At 38.5% G+C, this 21,518-nt stretch overlaps 1 protein-coding gene across 1 annotated transcript in view; it reads right to left on the bottom strand.

Moving 5' to 3' along the window:
* SLC20A2 (solute carrier family 20 member 2) overlaps nt 1–17,460 on the bottom strand; it is a 47,301-nt gene extending 29,841 nt beyond the window's left edge. Inside the window, exon 1 of the mRNA XM_075204567.1 lies at nt 17,362–17,460. The gene's annotated coding sequence lies outside the window, so the exon portion shown is untranslated. The remainder of the gene's footprint in view (nt 1–17,361) is intronic.
* Between the last annotated feature and the right edge of the window lie 4,058 nt (nt 17,461–21,518).

Raw genomic sequence — 21,518 nt, 5'->3', positions numbered from 1 at the left:
ACTCTGCTCTCCAGCTACCTTGCCCTCCTCCTCCTCCCCGTTCCCTCTTGCTCCCTCCTCTCCACTCTGGGGGTTTCCCTGCCTTCCGTGCCCTCTTGGGCTCCGCCGTATGCGGGACCTTCCCCTCTCCCCGCCCCTCTAGCTGTGCTTTGAGATCTCGGAGTTACTGTGCGTTTTGTTTACTGTATCGTGTTGTCTCACCTTTGTATTGTAACTTTGTTTGTCCCTGTACGGCGCTACGGATACCTAGTGGCGCCCTATAAATAAAAATTAATAATAATTACAGTCCGTGTTGTAATTCTAACACAGGCTTTTTTTCTATTGCTATAATTTAGTTTGGTGTTCAATCTTTATCTTTATAGATAAACCACACATGTCTTAAAAGTAAATAAAATATATATAAAATATATAGAATTTTTTTTATTATTTTAAATATATTAGCCACATTTACTCTACCAATATTTAAAAATATGACACCCATGACTGATTTCATTATGGATTGTAGACATACAACTATTTGAAAATAAGGCAGCTCAATATCAGTTGTTTTTTATGCCACTATGTCACTTATGTATTCAACCACTTTGGAAAGCACCATATTTTCTCTGTTGTGAAAAACCATTTACAGCTTTTTATTGCCCCCCCCCCATAATGTCCCCATAATGTCCCTGATGATCACATGGGTGTTTTTTCTAGGTAATAAATCCAACTATTTTGTTTTATATATATATATATATATATATATATATATATATATATATATATATATATACTCGTGTATAAGCCGAGTTTTTCAGCACATTTTTTGTGCTGAAAAAAGCCCCCCCTCGGCTTATACTCGAGTCCCACTTACCTGGTCTCCGTTTTCCAGTCTCCCCCGCTCATCTGCAGGCATCTGCAGCCTCTGTGGATCACTGTCAGCCACCATTTTATTGTAGCCCGTTTTTGTGTGTTCATTGCACATGGAACAATAAAGTTAAATGAAAAGGAGCCTGTCAGTCAAAGCTAAAGACCGGGACATTTCCATCTAGCCCCGCTGGTCAGAGACACATGTGTGTACCCTGACTTGTCAACTGCAATTATTTGCAGCAGTTTTATAAAGTCCAATATTTTCATTTTTTGTCACCTATTAATAAGTGTCTGAAGATTCTTTTGCATAACTGTGAAATCATTGAAAAGTCTAAAAACATCCCAAACTTCAAGTATAATTAGGGTTAAATCACACAAAGCAAATTGTATTGTTCTGTTAAAATGTTTCTTCCAGCAAACAAAATCAAACTTATCTTTATCTGAGCTATTATATCAAATTCTATTTAGTGTATGTGCAGCATCTTTTGCATTACTAAAGCCTAAATTACTGTACTGTTCTGAACACTTAGGAGTAACTGCTCATCACCTTCTAAAGGCGAATAAACTTAACTGGCACATGCATTTAGTATCCACAGACTGTCTCATTGATTTATATATTAATGATCTGAGTTGTCTTTAGTGAATGTTATTTATATCTGTGTTCACCTATTAGGCTTGATACCAAGTGCAGAGGATTTAGTTTAACCATTTGTGTACAATTTATTAGGATATGGGTATATATTATGTACTTATATAATTTTATTGATGTTTAATAACAATAAATTTTGATATATTCATTTACAACCTCACGTTTGTATTATTGGGAGCCCAGTGTTAACGATATCCAGCACTGTTTTTATTTTTGAAACTTACCAGTAGCTGCTGCATTTCCCACCCTAGGCTTATACTCGAGTCAATAAGTTTTCCCAGTTTTTTGTGGTAAAATTAAGTGCCTCGGCTTATATTCGGGTCGACTTATACTCGAGTATATACGGTATATATATATATATATATATATATATATATATATATATATATATATATATAACACACTTGATTATAAGAAAAATCAATAGATTCATGTTTATATTGTATTATTATATTTATATTCCTGTTTAAACATTTTTTTTTTACATATTTTATATAGCTATGTACAACTGCACAATCAAATTATTTACATATTCAATTTTAGCAGAGAATGATACAATTGGTTGCACAAGTTCCTTAGAAATCCAACATTTCACTAAACAAGCCATTTAAAACTGCATTTCAGCAGGGCACTGTGGTCCGACTCACACCTCTGTCTGAAAACACATGACACTGCAGTGTGAGGGAGGAGACCAATCAAAAACAGCAGTCACGGAGACTGCAGCTGATTGGTACTCCAGCTCCACTGTCATTTTACTTAAATGTTCTGCCACATAGGTGTTAATGCAATTTCATTATATTTTTAACACATCCATAACTGCTGAAAATTGCCACATTATGTAGAGGATGTTTCAGAGGTTTAGTTTCCTTTGCTTTAATAAATGCTTTAGATGAGGCAGAGGCAGGCCTAAAGGCTCTGGAAGACTTCATCATCATCATCATCATTTATTTATATAGCGCCAACATATTCCGTAGCGCTTTAAGACTTTATGGGCACCCACCTTACCTGATAGTCTCCATAATTTTTATTGTATGTTATAACTGTTTTAATATCATTCTTCCCTCTGACCATAGTTACAACGCATATGTGGCACTCTTCCTGTAAATATGGCGATAGCACTGCAAAACTTGGTACCTCTGTTGTACCCACCTCCTGCTAACAACACATAACTATATGTAGACCGTCCTTCTAGCCTAAGTTGTGGCTGATACCCCAGGTTAAAATAGGTTTTAGGTTCATAGCACTGTTATATTTTCCCAAATATGATATGCTATTGAATACATATCACTTGTTATGAAAAAATTGTATTGTTTCATATATAAAGTAGCTATATAACTTTACATTGAACACTCTCCCCACTTCAATGATCCGTTTAGCAGTTCTTTATCTCACTTAACACCTGTTGTCTTGCAGGCAAAGTTTGTATGCTTATTATTCATACACTGTCTCATAACAATAACTACATGTATAAGAACTGCAAGTCTGCTAACAAATGTGTGGGACTTGCTTTGGTGAAGAGCTTGAACTTGTAAGATGTCTACAAAAACAGTTCTAGTAAAATGGCTGTTTCAATTTAAGTGAATGGCAAGCGAGAAAAACCTTCCTTGGCAACAGTTTTTTCGCAGTCACCTATTTATGCTTCAGTATCATTCATACCCTAAGCTTCTATTTCTGTGCTGTAGCTCTAAAACTTATCAATAGACGAATGAAATTAAAATTCAGCTGATTAAAATAAATGGAGCCTGCCAAGCATTTTTGGCAGGCATATTCTGTGTTTGAAGGCTGCTATCTCAGTAGAGAACTTAAATATATCCAGTAACTATAGTTTGCCAATATTCATAGTGAAAAGTAAGCAAGGAAATGCATTTAGGTGTGCTGTGGGTGAAGAAAAGAAAAATTGCTGTTATCCACATTCATTTCTCTGAATGAAACTGTTGGTTTATGTATTTTCTACATTAGTTCAGTGAATGAAGTAAAGATGTGGTGTGTATGTATATACATATATATATATATATATATATATATATATATATATATATATATATATATATATATATACACATACAGTAAGTGTATCTATTTACCTGCTGCAGTTTAGATTACGATTGTACTGGCCAACTAAGATGAGGTAGTTCCAATGTATTCATACACCTAAAATACATTTTGTCTGCTACTAGACAGTATTTTGAAACGTAAGTGAAGCAATGTCAACTTTTTCTCAAGATACGATTAAAATTCCCTACCGCGATCCCAAGAACTGAAAAAGAGCCAAGTCTTTATATGTTTCAGTAGAGGGCTCCCTTTCTTGCCAAACAATTATGGCATGCAAGTAAAGCACTTCTTTGTGCTGGGCAGAACGTTTTAGATGTTGAACTTCAGATAACCCAGGGGAGTCTTGAAGTACAAGCAGGTTGTAGTATTTTATAATCCTATTTATACTGTCTGTTCTAAAGAGTCTTGATTACTGTCGCCACTCATCTTAATTTAGGCAAAAGGTCACGGTTTAGCTCAGCATTTGTAGCTGTGCCAGTGTCTTTCTTTTTAATAGCTTTCAAAGTTCTATTTTAACGGCAGAATGTGACAGACAAGAGCTAAAGAATGCATGAAGTTCTAGGAGTATAAAAGATAGCTCTAGGAATTTTTGCATTGTCTGACTTAACAAAATAAAACGTAATTTTCGATGGGCCTGTAAAAATTTGCTGCAGTTGTACAATTATGCTACATATTCTAATGGAATTTTCAGAAGACAGTTGGTTTAGTTTTTATAAAAAAAAAAAAGCAGATAAAAACAAACAACACTAACATTTAGGCCACTTTATAAGGTAAACCTTTTTCCTTCCCACGTTAAAGCAAGTAGGTGCATATGAAAGCATAGTGTGTGTGTGTGTGTGTGTGTGTGCGCGTAATTCAGAAGGATCTTGGGCAAGATAACATTTTAAGTAACTGACACAGCATGGTAGTAGTGGCTAGATGAGTTGGCATGAGTGTATCCAGAACAGCAACACTACTGAGGTTTCATGGACAGCAATGTCAGGACTGAATTTAAAATGGAAAAGGCAATGGTGGCCCTGTGGTCAGAAACAGTTTGTTCATGACAACAAAGGGTTGTACAGCTGACAACTAAGTCATGATCCAGTTAGGTCTGTGAAAAAGAGGTTGCGGATTTAGTGGGCTAGGAAGCAATGAATAATTGCAAAGACATTTAGTGGTCTGATGAATCCCGGCTGCAGTTGTTTCACACTGATGGGAGTACTAGCACAAAATGAAAATTGCTTTAGTCCTTGGTTCCATCCTGCCAGGTGTCAATGATGTAGGCTTTTAGTGTCAGCATAATGGTGTTGATTGTTTTCAATACACAAAAAAAGTTCATCTAATATGGCTAGAGTGCTATCCAGTCTTGGGAAAAAGAAAGTGCACCCCATTTTTAAATCAGTGGTTTTAAATATCAGATAATTGGCTAGACCTCACCAAGTCCTAAAATGTGATCATCTCACTTTACAAGTGACCCATAACAGGTTTTAAGTATCAGAGCTATTTATCAAAATCCAAATGCAGAAGAAATTGTAGATATCTTCATCTTTATGTTAAGTATTGCATTAAACTGCAGTCCCCATAATTCTCAATGGTCACTGCGGTCTGGGCCAATTTATCTAGCTCCGAAAATCCAATCTTTTCAAAATTTGACCTCGATGGCTAATGCCATCTGAAGATTGCGTTAGCTGTTCTGTTCTATGGGGAAAGCATCACAGGAGAGCGATCTTTTGATCCCTCTCTGGTAAACGTTGTGCTCTTCCCTCCATTAAATAATGCGCATGTGCAATCTAAGGTCACACATGCGTATTAAAGACTGAGGGTCAGAGTTAATGCTACAGTAGAGTCATCGCCGGGACAGCTTCTTATCGGATGTGTTGTCCCTGAGGGGAATGCAGCCATTAATTGGTCCCATAGAGTGCTACTGATAATAATAATCAAGTGAAGACCTTTATAACATCAGTGTACCCACTGCAAATTGATTTCCTTTTCTTTTTTTATTTTATTTTATTTTAGACAAATGTTCCTTGCCACAAGCCTTGGAATATGGCATGAGGTGGAACAATGTGACCCATTATAATTGACCAGCATTCCTGTGCCACTCTTTCTGCATCTTCTCCAGTCCATGCCACAATGAATTCAGTATGTTCTGGGCAGGGCCGGATTAAGGGAATGGAGGCCCCTGGGCTAAGGGCGCCTCCATTCCCCCGTGAGGCCCCCAATGTGAGCCACCCGCCGCCCCCCCCCCCCCCCAAGCACTTACCTGTCAGTTCAGTCCTCCGTCCCCAGCACGCTGTAAGCTCCTTACTGAGGAGATCTTGCGAGAGTTCGCTCGCGAGATCTCATTAAGCAGATTACTGAGCGCCGGGGACGGAGGACTACAGTGACAGTGCTCAGCAGCATTGATCGGGCTGGGGGCGCCCTATCAATAATGCTGCTGAAAACTTTGAAGGGCCCCCTGGATCAGGGGCGGATCTAGGCAACTGCTCTACCCGGGGCGATTTAGGCCCCGCCCCCTTTCTAATTTCTAAAGCTGCTGACGGCTGCACAGTATGTGCAGGTCCGTTCAGCATTGGCAGTGTGCTGTCCCGCTGCTCTGATTGTGTTTACACAATCAGAGCAGCCGGGCAGCATACTGTCAATGCTGAACGGACCTGCACAGTGTGCAGCCGTCAGCAGCAAGCCCCTGCTAGGGGGGGCGATCGCCCACCCCTGGATCCGCCACTGCCCTGGATGCCCGAGGCCCCTGGGCTATAGCCCAGTTAGACCTCGGGTTAATCCGGCCCTGGTTCTGGGCGAAAGGAACAGCTATTTTGTAGATGTGTCAAAGTGGGCATTCAGTGCAGGAAAGAGATTAGCTATCTAGGTGCTGAAATGGCTATAGCATGCACTGTTGTGGCATGTGAGGGCTGATATTTGAAATACTAACATTAATACAACATCATAAGCTCTAGTAAATCGATCACAGTGAACATCAGTTTGCTTTCCAACTTCAGTTAGAACAAAATGTTTGTCATCTAATAAATGTTCATGTGATGATCAAAATAGCACATAAAAGCAACATGTTTAATGGTGTCCACTTTTTTACAACCCCGTTTTAATATAACCATGAAGTTATGTAAAGTAAAAAGTGGAGCCTGTAGAGTGTATTACAGGCTGTTCATTGCTGTATAAAAGAGCTTTATGGAAGAATTTGAGGAGAACAAAAAGTTGTTTTTGCATTCAGCAAATTAAACAAATAAATGAATAGAATTCTACTGTATACTATGAAGTTGTTTTAAACTCAAACTTTACTACATTGCAGCAAGCTAAGAAGTGATATATAGGTTGGGTCAAAGTTCATGAGAGGCAGTGGTGTATCAACAAACTCAAAGGGTACCTGTATTTTATGAACACAGTGTAGCAATATTTTCTGATTTATTTTCAATTAGATGAATGGTGTTGCTATAGATAATAACAACACTATTCATCTAAATACTTTACACAGAGGGTAAAGTACTGTATTATAATTTTAAAAAAAAAACACTATTTGACCATTAAGCATTCTAGTGGAAGCCTGCCTGTATCATTAATATGAAAAAACAAATATCAACCTGTTGAAAAAGGAGAGGGAGAGCATTATCTACCTGTCCATCTCAAAGCACACAGTCTTGAACACTGCAAATTCAGAAGGGAGTACAAATAAATTTGAGAGATAATAAAATGGGACTATTTTTAGTCTTCACTATAGGGCATAATATATTTGAACGTGGCCTGAAGAGAAAAGATGGGACTTCTAATATCAAGGTGAGCAGGGACAGTGATAGAGGGCACCCTGGCCTTCAGCTATACATATAGGAAAAACCAATAAGGATACAAGGATTTAAACAAAGGATTCACTCTGGCCAGGCACAAATAACTTGTATAATTGTTGTCTAGTAAAATATTTTAAGTGTTCTGTTAAATCTCCTGTAACATTTTTAAATGTAAAGAATGATCAAGGGATTATACATGTGATAAAGTCTGCTCTCATCTATTTTCCTACGTCTCTTATCAACTGCACTATATTAGTACAATCCGTTTGTGACCTCACTTGCAATGGAAAGCTCACGTCAACACAATTGCATTGCCCTGATACTGTGCAACATCTGCAGCAGTCAAAAATAAAACTGTACACAGAGTTTGGACTTTATCTTATTAGTGTGTAAAAGGCTGCAATGACTCCTACCCTGCTGAAAGAAAGAGTAGTTAATGAGTACTGAATTATTGATCACCTAAATATTGTTCAGGTCACCCTGATCCTTTTTACCTGCTAATCATGAAAAAAACTTTCAGCTCTTTAAATGAAGGCACTTTCTGTTTTATTTGGAATCAAACTAATGAATGAAGTGTAATAAAGAGGTCACGTAGATGCTACCACACTGAATGCTTTTCTTTATGACTGAGCCTCAATAAGATTCAGTACTTGGCATCCTCTATCAATTTTAAAACTGTTTTAAGTTCTGATTTTGTGGGGATTAGCATTTATTATATTTTACTGTTGACTACACAATAAAGATGGGAAATATTACAAAGTAGTCCTTGAGTATTTTTCTTGGTGACTTTAACGGACAGCAATTGACCTGCAGATGTGGTATGCAGTGCACTGTTGCAACTTAAAATATAGATGAAAAAGGTGAAAGGTATGGCAGCAATGTCCAAATTTGTAATGTAATTGACTAAGCTACTTGAAAATATCTTTCCTGAAACTTTTTTTTTTAAATTCATGGACTAGCAATTATTTTTCATGAGGCAATGGGTGACAATATTTGAAAGGAAGAGTTTGTCAGTAGTCTGTGTCATTTTTCTACTCTACTAACTAAGTAACTATAAGCAAACAATTTCAGCTAATGACCAAAGAGCACAGATGGTTGAGCATGTGAAATACCATGAGCAACATGTTAAAATGAAATGCATGGCTATCAAAATATAACCGGTTCTGTAAGTTTCAAAGTAAGACAACTGAGAAAATTTCTATGTGCAGATAGTGGACAAAAAAATCAGTTGGGGAATTGAGGAATGCTAAACAGATTACGAGAGAACTTTCCACAAAGAGGTGCAACATTCCACTATTTTAGTTAAAAGAGCTGCTCATATCACAGGCGGACATGAAGTCAACAGATTTGCAATGGTATCCAAGTATAATGGTCTTGCAGTGTGTACATACACCTACTACTGCCTATATTTATGAGTGTGGCATTGTATTTCGGGGTAGTAGAACCATGTGACACAATGTAGAAACGACTTCATGTAGGGTTGGACACATTTGCATCCCGAATGTTTGCAAGAAAAGAAACATGAGAAACAGCATTTACATGCACAGGTTTGCCACACCATAGTAGTATGGAGAAAGCATAGGTATGTAGCTTGACAGTATTAGACAGTAATGGAAAAGTTGCATTACCCTATTTGTATATAATATGTAAGAGTGTCATATAAAAGATAATTGTCAGAATTTCTCAGTTATTAATACATGGGAAAGTTCCATGTTCCACATTAAATGTAGTTACATACAAATTCAGTACAAACATCTGTTATTTCCCCCTTTAAAATAAGAAAATTGCAATCTTTCTTGCAGTAGTCCAAATGGAAATATCAATTAAGTAATGAGACTATACATCTGCAATTTCATATAATCTAGCAGCCACACTATTTACTATCAGCTGTACAGTCAATACGCAATCACCTGGTAAGTAGAGGCTAGGTAGTGCTGCTGATCATCATCATTATTTCATCCTGTTGCATGAGCCCTTCAGCATCCACAAGAGATATGCATCCTGACAGGTGTATCTGAGTTCAGATCTACCTTAGTCACAATTGTGTAAAGACATACTTGCTGTACTTGGGCTACACTTATCCGTCCTTTCCCTATCCCGTTGCACCTCTCCAGTCGTAATGAGTCGCAAATGTGATATGTAACAAAATCTACATACGAACATATTCATATGCATGTTTGCTGCACATGTGCAATACAGAAGTGCATATTTAATGCAAATAAAACAGACATACATTACTGAGTAACATAACCAAGTTTAAATTTGTGCTGGATCTCACAAGAAGGTTCCACTCCTCCTTTGGCTCTATAGTCTAATGTTTAAAGATCATTTTTATCATACATTTTTAAGTTCTACTTCTATGCACTGGACAAAACTCTACAATCCAATTATAGGCAACACATTCTGTCAAACATTTTAGGCACCTTTCACGGGTATGTGGCCACCTATTGTAGTTTTGTGTGTTCATGTGTAAGCTGGTTTGATGTGAGTGATGGCTAGAATCAAACTAGCAAGTTAAGAGTGTTCGAATATTTATTTTATAGTCACCTAGATGTCAGAAAGTTCAGCAAGCCTATGTGGGATCTGTAAAACCTATTAGTACCTCCTTTCCTGCTATTCAAATACCCTATTTATAAAACAAATGTTTCTTTATACCCTGGTTAATCTCTCTAAAGCAGAAAATGACGGTATTGTATTGACAAACTCTACACCCATTCAACAAGCAGATTATTATATGTAATCTTAGAAAGATGAAGAAAATATGTGTAAAATACACCTCTATCATACAGCAAAGTTCATACATCTAACGTATGCATTTTTTTTTTAATTATGTACTTGACAAATATCCATACCTATTTGCTATATACTACTATATAATGTATATCTTTTAGGCCTTATTCACATATCTCTTGCATATCAAGTGCATGCAGTGTGCTCTGACACTGTGAGCATTGTGGTGGCAACATGGTGGCACAGAGGTTGACATTGCTGCCTCAGACAGCTGGGGTAACAGGTTCAATTCCAACGTATCTGTGGAAATTGTATGTTCTCTCTGTGTTTGTGTGTGTTTTTTAGTTTCCCCCCACAGTCCAAAAACATATTAGAAGGTTAACTGGCTTGTGATAAAATGGACCCTACTGTGTGTGTGTGTGTGTGTGTGTGTGTGTGTGATTGGGAGTTTAGACTCTAAGCTCCAAGGGGCAGCGACTGATGTGAATACATATTCTCTAAAGAGCTGCGTAATATGATTTGCACTATATAAATAATCAAATATAATAATGCACAGCTTTGTTAGCTGAATAACTTCTTAAACTTACTGGGCTTCATTCATTAAGGAAAGCAAAGCAATAAAAAGAACTACATTTACAATGCAAGGGGTGCAAATTAGTTTATTATCTTGCATGTAAGGAAAATAGTGGCTGCTTTTTCATGCAGCACACAAATATTTGATAGCTTTATTTTTACACTGAAATTTTAAGTTGATCTAGGACATGATGTATCCCAACTATAAATCTGTCTCCATTTTTAAATTTACTCCTCCCCAGTGCAACATAGTTTTGATGAGGTGCAAATTTGCATCTTTCTTTTTTTTTTTTTGCTTTGCTTGTCTTAATCAGGCCCAGTCTCTCCACCTCTTGTAGCTTAAGAATGAGGTCCAAAGGGACAAATTAAAACATTTGGTCCGGGGTCCAATATACGGTATGAGTTTATCCTATATTAAAGTATCAGTTGTAAAGTATTTGCTTTCAGGCTTCCACATAAGCTAAGATTTTTTTTTATATTTGCATATATTTCAAACATTCCTCATGTGAAAGTATTGTATCTTTTGCATCACAAGATAACTTAATAAATTTTAGACAAGCGTGTTACATCATCTACAAGACTGAGAGACAGGTCTTTTTTTGAGCGGTGCTGTGTCATACAATGCTTGGAGTAGAAGACTTGAGATATAATGAGCACTCTACTCTGACCCCCGGCATTGGCATCTAACCGATTCCGTGCGGCCCAGCATTCTGGGGCGTCAAATTTCAATTTGCTCCAATCGGTTCTTTTCTGATTAAGTAGGCACAGAGCTTGAGAGACAATGATGCTGATTGGGGGATAGGAGCAAAGAGAATGGACTTGAGTTGGATAGAGAAGTGACATGAAGATGGAATGGGATTAAGAATGGATATGTGGTGGATTAAAGGGGCTGTAATGTCTGCATGAGAGATAAGCTGTGTGTAAAGGGGTAGGGGTTTTGTGTATGGTCCCACTACTTATTAGCATGCATCATATAAAAATGTTATAAAATGTGCCTGGCTCCTAATTCTCTAGGCCGGCTCCTTGGATGTGAAATATTTCTCCAACCCTGTATTATGCCTTATACCCATTGGGTATAAGACATAATATATTTTTGAAATATTTTTATATATATTTGACTGACAGAAGAAACCACTGTTTCAAATATTTCCATGCCAAGTGGTTTGTTTCTTGCTTGGTTTTGATATGTAGTAACATGTTTCTTGTGTTGCATTCCACTGTGGTAGCATTTTGCAGAACTTTAATTTCCAGGCGTTTTATGCGTTGCATAGCCTTCTAATGATAGTAAAAATACAAGTATAAAAGCATGTAAAAAGCATGCATATAACAGAAAGAAAACGCAGACTGGTTCCTATGGAAAACATAGTAACGCAAATGCCTGGTAGTCCTTGAATGCGGAATGTCCAATTTCTGTTTTGTTAGGTACTTCAATAGAGTGTTAATACGCTTCTTAGAAGGGTCGACAACTATTTCTGTTTTTAGTTTAGTCTGTGCTCTATTTCTGCAATGTTTCCACAGAGTGAATGCAGCAGAGATTCCATGATGCAGGGAATCATGTGTACCAATTATGTACCAAATGATAAGCTATAGACCGCTCAGTAAGATGTGAATGCAATGTGTTATGTGTTCTCTGTACAGAGCAGTGGTTGAAGTGGAGGTGTATATGGTGGTATGTCATACCACCACTTCTCCTACTACCTTCATTGTAAAACTATCAAATTCCGTTTACTTACATTCTCTTTACATTTTTCATGACGCCACTTCTAAATTTCCATATCGCCACTTATAAATTTCCATATCGCCACTTATAAATTTCCACTTTGACCACTTGTACAGAGCACAAGAAAGCATTAGACCAAGCTGCCAGCAACATGTTCATACACACGACAGGAAATTAAATAACATCTTTCACATGTGTGCTGCTTGTTCCTGAAATGGCGACAAATTGAATCCAATGCTCATATTCAAATGTAAAACTCTTCCAAAAGGTGACTTCCCAAAAGATATAGTAATTCGAGCAAATGAGAAAGGGAAGATGTGTGAAACATCCACACTTTTATGCTTGATTGGCTTCATAAAATCTGATGCAAAAGGAAAGAAGCTTTTTCTTCATCCCCATGGACTTTTAATCAAGGACTCAATGCGTTCTCATTTACTACCATCTGAGAAAAATTAGTGTGAGAAAGTTTGTGCTTCATTAGCTATCATACCCGGTGAATTAACGAAAATACTTCAACCTCAAGATCTTTGTGTTAACAAAGCATTCAAAAGCCAAGTACGGAAATAATGGGAAGAGTGGATGAGGAATGGATCTCACACATTTACAAATGGTGGTAAAATGTGGAAAGCCAAGTTTGAAGAAGTGGCGTGTTGGGTTTCTGATTCATGGAAGTCTGTTAAAACTTCTGCAATTATTGCTGGATTCAGAGAGGTGGAAGTTATAAAGTTTGAAATAACATCACAGGAAGAAAACGACGAATCAGACAGTGAAGAAAATTTAGAAGAGGGCCTGTTAAATTAATTTAACTCGGACAGTAATGATTCTGACTTCCATGGTTTTTGATCACCAGTACTAATACGGTAAATGCAATACGTTTTTAAAATATAAAGTGTGCAAATTTGAATCATTCCAGCAGTGAATACATTAATTTGTGTTTCTGAGTTCTTTGTGTAATGGAGAAAACATTGTTATGACCAACAGTGTATTCTGCAGAATATAGGGTACAAGGATGTTCTGTTTTCATGTTTATATTTAACCTTCAATAAATTTATATTGATGAGCTGTTTAGTTCAATAACTGCTCTCATTCCTGCAAATAGCAGTAAATTCTTCAACTGCATTCTTGCAAACAAATAGCAGTGAATACATAAAAATATGTTCAGTGTGTATTTTCATGTTTATTTGCAATAAAAATGAATATACATATTGCTCAGTTCATCAATTTTAATTTGTGGCTCTACAGCAGAGGAGTGCAGCGTTTCTATTGGGTTTGGGTTTTGGGGGGGGGGTTGTTTTCTTGACTGTGCAGTTTTTACGGTGATGTTGCATTTCTACATGAAAATACGATATTATCAAATGTCTCGGTGTCAACTAGGATCAGGGGGGATGAATTTACATCCTGCCAGTCTATGTGTGCAAATCTGTATAAAAAGAAGACTGATCATGTAATGTATCATTTTGCATCTGACTCCTGGATGATCACCAGTACCACAAACTGGTGTGTAAAAGTCCTTGTCAGGACTCTTGAGCAAGATTCCTTATAGGATATATAATACTTTCCATTATCCATATTTTAGAAAACTCTGTATACATTTATAACCTAAGGAATCAGATACATGAAATGTGTAAACAATATATACCGACCCATAATGAACCTATAGATATAATACATCCCCCAAAGGAATCAATATAACATAATCATGTTTCATATGCTTATGTGCAGGACATCATACCATGTTTAATGGACTTAATGCCATATCTCTATTGTTTACAAAGAGAGTTCTAATATTTATAGAAGCCATTACTATAAATATTTTTGGACAAATGGCAATAAAACAGTTGTAAAAAAGATTAACATTATCATTGCTTGGCCAAGGAAAGTAATTCAATTATTTTAGAAATTGTAAGTTTTGGGGGGTTAGTCTTTTAGTGAAGAAATGTCCGTATCTTCTAGCCATTCCTCGAAAGCAGGTAACACAAAAGAGTATGTGAGTGTTATTCTTCTTTTTCTGTGTTTTTATTTTATAGAAACTGTTTTGCGATTATAGTTCCATATGTCAGATTGTTACCATCATTTTTATTTCATAAACATTGTGATTTTTGTCTTATTAAAGTCCATTTAATAAAGTTCTGTCTTTGTGTTGTTAGAAGTATTCATATTTCAGATACTCTTTTTTTTTATTTTTTATAATGCTACAATTATGCCAGGAATTGTTTATTTGGTTGGTTTATAGTGTCTAAGTCTTAGTGATGGCAGAACTTTGTGTTTAACAGTGAATAAGGGGTTATATTTTTGGTGGATTTTAGCAAGTGGTTTTGATTAATCCTATCATGCCCACATGTCATGCATGCCCAGGTCTTGCCATGACAGACATTTATGGACATTTCTACATATGTGTAATATAATTGGAACCAGATTGTAGACACCGAACTTTGATACTGTAGTGTGCAGGTGCTAATTGAGATAGTAAGCTTTGGAATGCATCAATCTGCTTTGCAGAAAGAGTACAATGCTTTTTTGTTTCTGTGGGACGGAAACTCCTTTTCACATGACCATAATTATTTTAATGATTAATCTCTCCTGTGTGGCTGCAGCAATACTGTGAAGAACTTTATGTGTGAAAACAGCAAGTTGTTTTGTTTCACAAAGCTCAAAACTGCTAAATAAATGCATTTGAAATGTAACACTCATTTGCTATGTTGGTCTAAGTAGAAAAGCTGAGTCCACATACACGGCTTTAATCCTCCAAAATTGCAGAACGTTGGAGGGTAAAATAGGACATATCCCATGCTTCATTTTGTTAAAAAGTCTTGCATATGGACTATAATACACAGAGATACCACCTTTGTAACAGAGACACACACTCTTTAAACCGCAGAGGCACCCCTTAATTGCAGCACAGAGTACACTCCATTTGCAGCACGGAGAGAACTTTTTGCAGTAGAGAGACCTCCCTTTGTAACAGGCATCCCTTCTTTGCAATGCAGAGGCATCCTTGTTTGCAACATAGAGAACTCCCCTCCCAACTGCAGCATAGAGACCCCCCCAACTACAGCAGAGTCCCCCCAATTGCAGCACATAGTCCCCCCAAATGCAGCTCCTCCACTACAGCCCAAAATTCTTGGCCGTCACCATTCTCCACTTACCTTATTTTTCAAGTGGTGTCCTCCAATGTGGCATACTTTGAACTAAGCCAGGGCTATAACTATATGACAGGCCCTATAATCACATAGATGTGCATAATACTGTAAGAGTCTCTATGCTCAGAGAAATTTATAGTGTTAATGGAGGACACCGCAGTGCTCGATTAAAGTTAAGGTAGGTGAGAGTAGCCCTGCAGTACAATGTGTGATAGCAGCGATGCCAGATTGCCTAGCACCTCTGCTATTACAAGTATGATGGATGTGCAGCTTTTGTATCCTTGTTTTATGTTTCCTAGAAGTGGCCCAAATTTTCAATGTTGACCAACTGCACAATGAAATTCCTAATTTTCTGCATTCATACCTTCTATTCTTATTCTCTAATTTGTATAACTTATCCATTATTGAAGGAGTCAAAAAACTATAGCACTATCAGTTTCAGTATACATGACATGATGGGAACTTTATTGCTCCAAAGTCTGCCAAGACAGTAACGTCCATGGACACTGGCTATGTGTCCCTCCCTTAGGATGTAAGCGCTTATGAGCAGGGCCCCTCTTCCCCCGTGTCTCCATACCTGTTCTTCTGCTCTGTCCTTACTCCTTATGGCTGTACCGGAGTTACTGAAGCATTGGTACTTTGTGTTTATCGTTCTGTACTGTTTAACACTGTACGGTCTACTGTTTGTACTATGTACTGCGCTGCGGAAACCTTGTGGCGCCCAACAAATAAATGATAATAATAATAATAATATGTGTCCCTGGAATATATTTTTAAATGTTGCCAAACATGCGGGAACTTGTTGTGGATATACATAAATTCATGTGAATGTTCATTAAGATTAGAGAAATTTTGATCAATTTGCAAAGAGAAAACAAAATACAATCTACTGTCATTATAATAATGATTCATTTTCAAGCCATATACCCATACATTCTAGCTATAAAGAAAAGACAGCTAGTTTAACATTACGTTGTATTTATGTAACTACAAAAATAACTGGCCATGTGCTCAGTATAAAAGAGCACATTGGAATGGATCCATGTCAAATATTTAATATGAATTTTAGGTCTGCTACCCACGTTCTGTACATATATCTCAAAACGAAAAAGGTAGAGACATTTAACTTATGTTTAAGAGTTAAAAATCTGTGTTTTCTAACGACATAGTTGCAGTAGTGAAACTCCACTACTTTAACAGTAGAAGCCAATTACTTGCTCAAATTCAAGAGTAACTTCCTGGTTTTGTTTCAGCTGCTCTGAAAAGTTGTTTGAGTTAACTGGCATATTTGGTCTAGTTGTTAAAGACATGGCAATATTTCAACACACATCACGTTTACAATACGGCCTACTCAGCAAATCTTTCCTTTTTACCAAATGCTGTGTTCAAAGGCAATCCACCTTTTTTTAAAAAAAGTCCCAAGTTAAAATATGTATTAATTCCTACTAAATGTTGTAAAAGACATCTAACCTATGTTATATGTATACTACTGCAAATGTTTATTTACTGTTATAAAGATAAATCATGCTAAATTCAAATGTAAGGGCTCATCAGAAGATAATCTAGGCAAATACTAAAGCTATGACTAGCTTCTCTTTCTAATACATCCTTCCCTTATTTGTACAGAGATTCAGCAATACAATATCATTGTCTGTTTATGAAAAAGCGTAAACATTACATAACACTTAGCAACAGCCTCGGTACTCAGAAAAGATTTACACTGTAAATTTAAACCTAGAATTTGCATGATCATTTTTTAAAGAATTGTAGGATATTTGAGTCTGGTGAAAATTATAAGCACACATACATTTTTAAGTCAAAGAACTCAGGTTATTCTTGAGGTCACCTCATTGTAAGAACAATAGAAATGATTACCTGTATGGCACTTGTGTGAAGGACTGCTTTTGGGATAGCTGCAAAGTCACACACTAGTTCTTACTGGTTGCACTTCCACAGCAGCTGCTATAATTCCATTCTAAGACATCCCAGAAGAGCACCATAAATAACATAATCGCATGGGGGTGGGACCTGAAGGCAGATCTTTTGACAGTTACCCTTCCTGAGTTTCGCACTCATAAAAAAACCTTTCTCCACACCCTCTGCTGTCAGTCAAAAAGCATAACAATTTCTAGAAGCTAGAGTACGACGCTGCAACTGAATACGTAGCAGGCTACAACACACTGCAGAGTTGCAAGGGAAGTAGTGCAATTATTTATTATTAGGCTATATCACACAGATGTAACACTGGATACTAAAAATAAACTGCTAATTTTGGACATCTATGTAATAGCATACCAGGTAGAATCAGAGTGATCAAAAGGCAGCACACAGAATAAAAACAATGAGTTTAATTGGGCTGCTTTGACAATTTTTTCTACATTTTGCTAAATGAGTTTAGAGAAACAGTTTTTTTCTTCTGTCAAGCATAACAGTAATTATGCAATACTAGATATCTCAATAGATATATTATCCTATGGCAGTCATTTAAACCTGTTTCAGGTACTAGCAGTTATGCACAAGCTGCATTCACGGTATATCTAGCACAGTGGTGGGCAACAGGTGACCCGCCAGTGGCCCCGCCTTTACCTGCGATCCCCAGGCTTTGCTACAGATCTGGATGATCTCTTTATGGTTTGGTATATAGCAGGGAATAATTCAGAACGGGAGCAGTTGACTTCCACATCATATGACCTCCTCTGCAAAACACAGGGAGGTCACGCAACATGCCAGAGAAGGGGAAGCAGAGATTGCAATGGGCTTTGTCACTGAATGATTCTCCCCATTCCTCTGTGAACTAGATGGATAACAGTAGCAAGAAGAAATAGCTGTAAAAGTGGGAGAGGTTTGAGAGGCATATTGGGGAGATGTGGGGGAGGTGTGTGGCATGTGATGGAGGTGGGGGAGATCTGATAGCATGGGGAAAGTGTAAGGTGCATGTGGTGATATCTGGGGAGCAGGGCCGCCGAGAGGGGGGGGGGAGCGGGTACATTTTACCCGGGCCCGGCCATGCCAGGGGGCCCGGGCCGGGCCCTTGCTGCTATTTTTTGTCATTTTTTTTTTTTATTTTATTTTTTTGTATTTTGCGTATTTTTATTTTTTTAAAAAAAAAATTCCCGCGGGGTAGGGGGAGGGGGGGGGGGGGGGGCGTTGGTGGGGGGAGCTATAAGAAATAAAAAAAAAAAAAAAAAAATCAATACTCACGTGACCGCGGCGCCGCGTCCCTCCTCTCCTGTCTTCTCCATTCACACTGACTGTCGGGCGTGACGTCATCAAGTCACGCCCGGCAGTCAGTCAGTGAGGAGCGCCGCAGCCTGACAAGACCAAAGAAGAAGAAAGAAGAGAAGACAGAAGAGAAGAGAAGAAAAGAAAGAAGCTGACAAAAGGTAAGGAAAGAAACTGAGAGGCACAGAGGAGGAAAAGAGAGGGACAGAGGAGGAAAAGAGAGGCACAGAGGAGGAAAAGAGAGGCACAGAGGAGGAAAAGAGAGGCACAGAGGAGGAAAAGAGAGGCACAGGGGAGGAAAAGAGAGGCACAGGGGAGGAAAAGAGAGGCACAGAGGAGGAAAAGAGAGGCACAGAGGAGGAAAAGAGAGGCACAGAGGAGGAAAAGAGGGGCACAGAGGAGGAAAAGAGGGGCACAGAGGAGGAAAAGAGGGGCACAGAGGAGGAAAAGAGAGGCACAGAGGAGGAAAAGGGGGCACAGAGGAGGAAAAGAGAGGCACAGAGGAGGAAAAGAGAGGCACAGAGGAGGAAAAGAGAGGCACAGAGGAGGAAAAGAGGGGCACAGAGGAGGAAAAGAGGGGCACAGAGGAGGAAAAGAGGGGCACAGAGGAGGAAAAGAGGGGCACAGAGGAGGAAAAGAGAGGCACAGAGGAGGAAAAGAGGGGCAGAGAGGAGGAAAAGAGGGGCAGAGAGGCACAGAGGAGGAAAAGAGGGGCAGAGAGGCACAGAGGAGGAAAAGAGGGGCAGAGAGGCACAGAGGAGGAAAACAGGGGCAGAGAGGCACAGAGGAGGAAAACAGCGGCAGAGAGGCACAGAGTTATAAAAAAAGGGGCAAAGAGGCACAGAGTGAATAAAAAGGGGGGAAAGCAGCATGGAGGGCGCAGTGTAGTTGTGATGGGGCTTGTTGCAATGTAGTGTGTGTGCGGTAGGTGGTGGCTAATTAATGGGCGCTATTTTGTTTGTAGGGTGATGGTGAGGCAATTTAATAGTGGGGATTATTAATTTAAGATGGGGTGATTTGGGGCCTATTGAATGTGGAGGTGAGTTTGGGGAGGATGAGGTCTATTTATTAAATGTGACTATGAATTATTTAATGGCAGTGATGGTTGCGGGAAATAGGTATTGCTAGGCTGTTTGCATGACGGGAAATAGGTTTATTTATTACATGTGAATTCTATTATTTTAATGTTGGGGCTGGAGGAAGGCCTAATTATTAATCGTGGGTGCTATTGATTTAACGCTGCGTCTGACTGAAATTTTCTAAATGTAGCCATTTTTTTCCCAAATAGGTCCTTCTACATTCCAAGATCCAGGCAAGCCACAACTAAAGAAACCAGCAGCCTCGGGTGGAGAAAGTGAGAAGAACAGGTAGGACAGAGCAGCATAGTGTGTGAAATGTTGTGATTCTAGTAGGGACAATGCCAATGTTTGGTGAGCCCAGTGGGCGCAGGCCAAGACTGAACTGTTTGTGTACACACTGCATTCTTTGTATACTACACTGTGGTGCTGGATGTCTTAAAAGTCAGGAGTGCTTGGACATATGTGACGCTGTGGTGAATTCAGGACCTAGTGATTTTGATGTGCTAGCTATGCGCCCAACGGTGCATTGCCACGGCCCCAAATGTATGACCACATTCCCGAAAATTTTTGCACCGTCGTTAGGCTAGCCACGCCCCAATGGCGCATTGACACGCCCCTGAATGTATGACCAAACCCGCGTCGTGTTTTTTGCGCCGCCGTTAGGCGGCGCAAAAAATTTTTAGGGCTTACTCAACTATGGGGGGGCCCCATGAGTTTGTTGTACCCGGGCCCTGAATTCCTCTTGGCAGCCCTGCTGGGGAGATCTGAGTGGCACGTGGGGGAGTGTTGGAGTAGATGTGGAATCTGAGGGCTTGTCTGTTTCTGAGTGCATGTGGTTGTATTTTGTGGCAAGTGGTGATCTGATGGAATGTGGTGCAGTTGTGGAGAAAGTGAGGGGCATTTGGGGACTTTTTAGGATGAGTGATGTGTGCATGCCGAGGTTAATTTGGAGCTGTTTTATCATTCTTGAAATTAACAGTAATGTGCAGACCTTTGGAAATTTGAAGGACTCTTGAAACATTTCAGGTTATCCATCAATGGTCCAGCACCCATTGAGCATACACAAAGTGTTCCTCATAGTGAGTAATAGATCACTATATTGTGGTCTGCTTAAACTGTGTTCACATTCTGGTGACAACAGTATATATTGAAAACAAGTAAACCAAGACAATGCTGTGTTGGTCATCACTATCATTCAGAATTTACATCTGCCCTGTAACAGGTGCAAATATACAGCTGAAAACAAGTGTACTTACGCTAAACACAGTATTTGAATTGGCCACATCCACATAAATATGCCTTTACTATACAAATCCTACATTAATCCACCAATTCTCTCCCCTATCCCGCCTCTCAAGTCATAAAAGGTCATAAGGGTCAGATGCATGCAGATATGAATTTTGTGTATTTGTGTAAGTTTGGTTCTGGGCATGTGCAGTGTGAAATCATGCAAGATTTGCTACGCAATTGGTCATACGTCTGGACTTGAAACAGGGCCACTGTCTTTACTTTGTTTCATACCCGCTAATTTATATTAAAAATGTATTTATTCATAGCACAGATCTTTCATGTTGTACTTTAGATGCATATGTTGATGACTTTTGGCTATGGTAACATTAAATCCACTCAAAAAATTATTTTATCTCATAAAAAGGATTATACTGAGTACTACAAAATACTTGAATAAGTACATGAAATATGGCATCTTCCTGAAATTGCTTGTTAAAATCT

This window comes from Mixophyes fleayi, chromosome 1 (genome assembly GCF_038048845.1).
Source record: "Mixophyes fleayi isolate aMixFle1 chromosome 1, aMixFle1.hap1, whole genome shotgun sequence".
Classification (NCBI taxonomy): domain Eukaryota; kingdom Metazoa; phylum Chordata; class Amphibia; order Anura; family Limnodynastidae; genus Mixophyes; species Mixophyes fleayi.
Note: the sequence above shows the minus strand (reverse complement) of the source record. Positions and strands in the feature narration are given on the sequence as shown.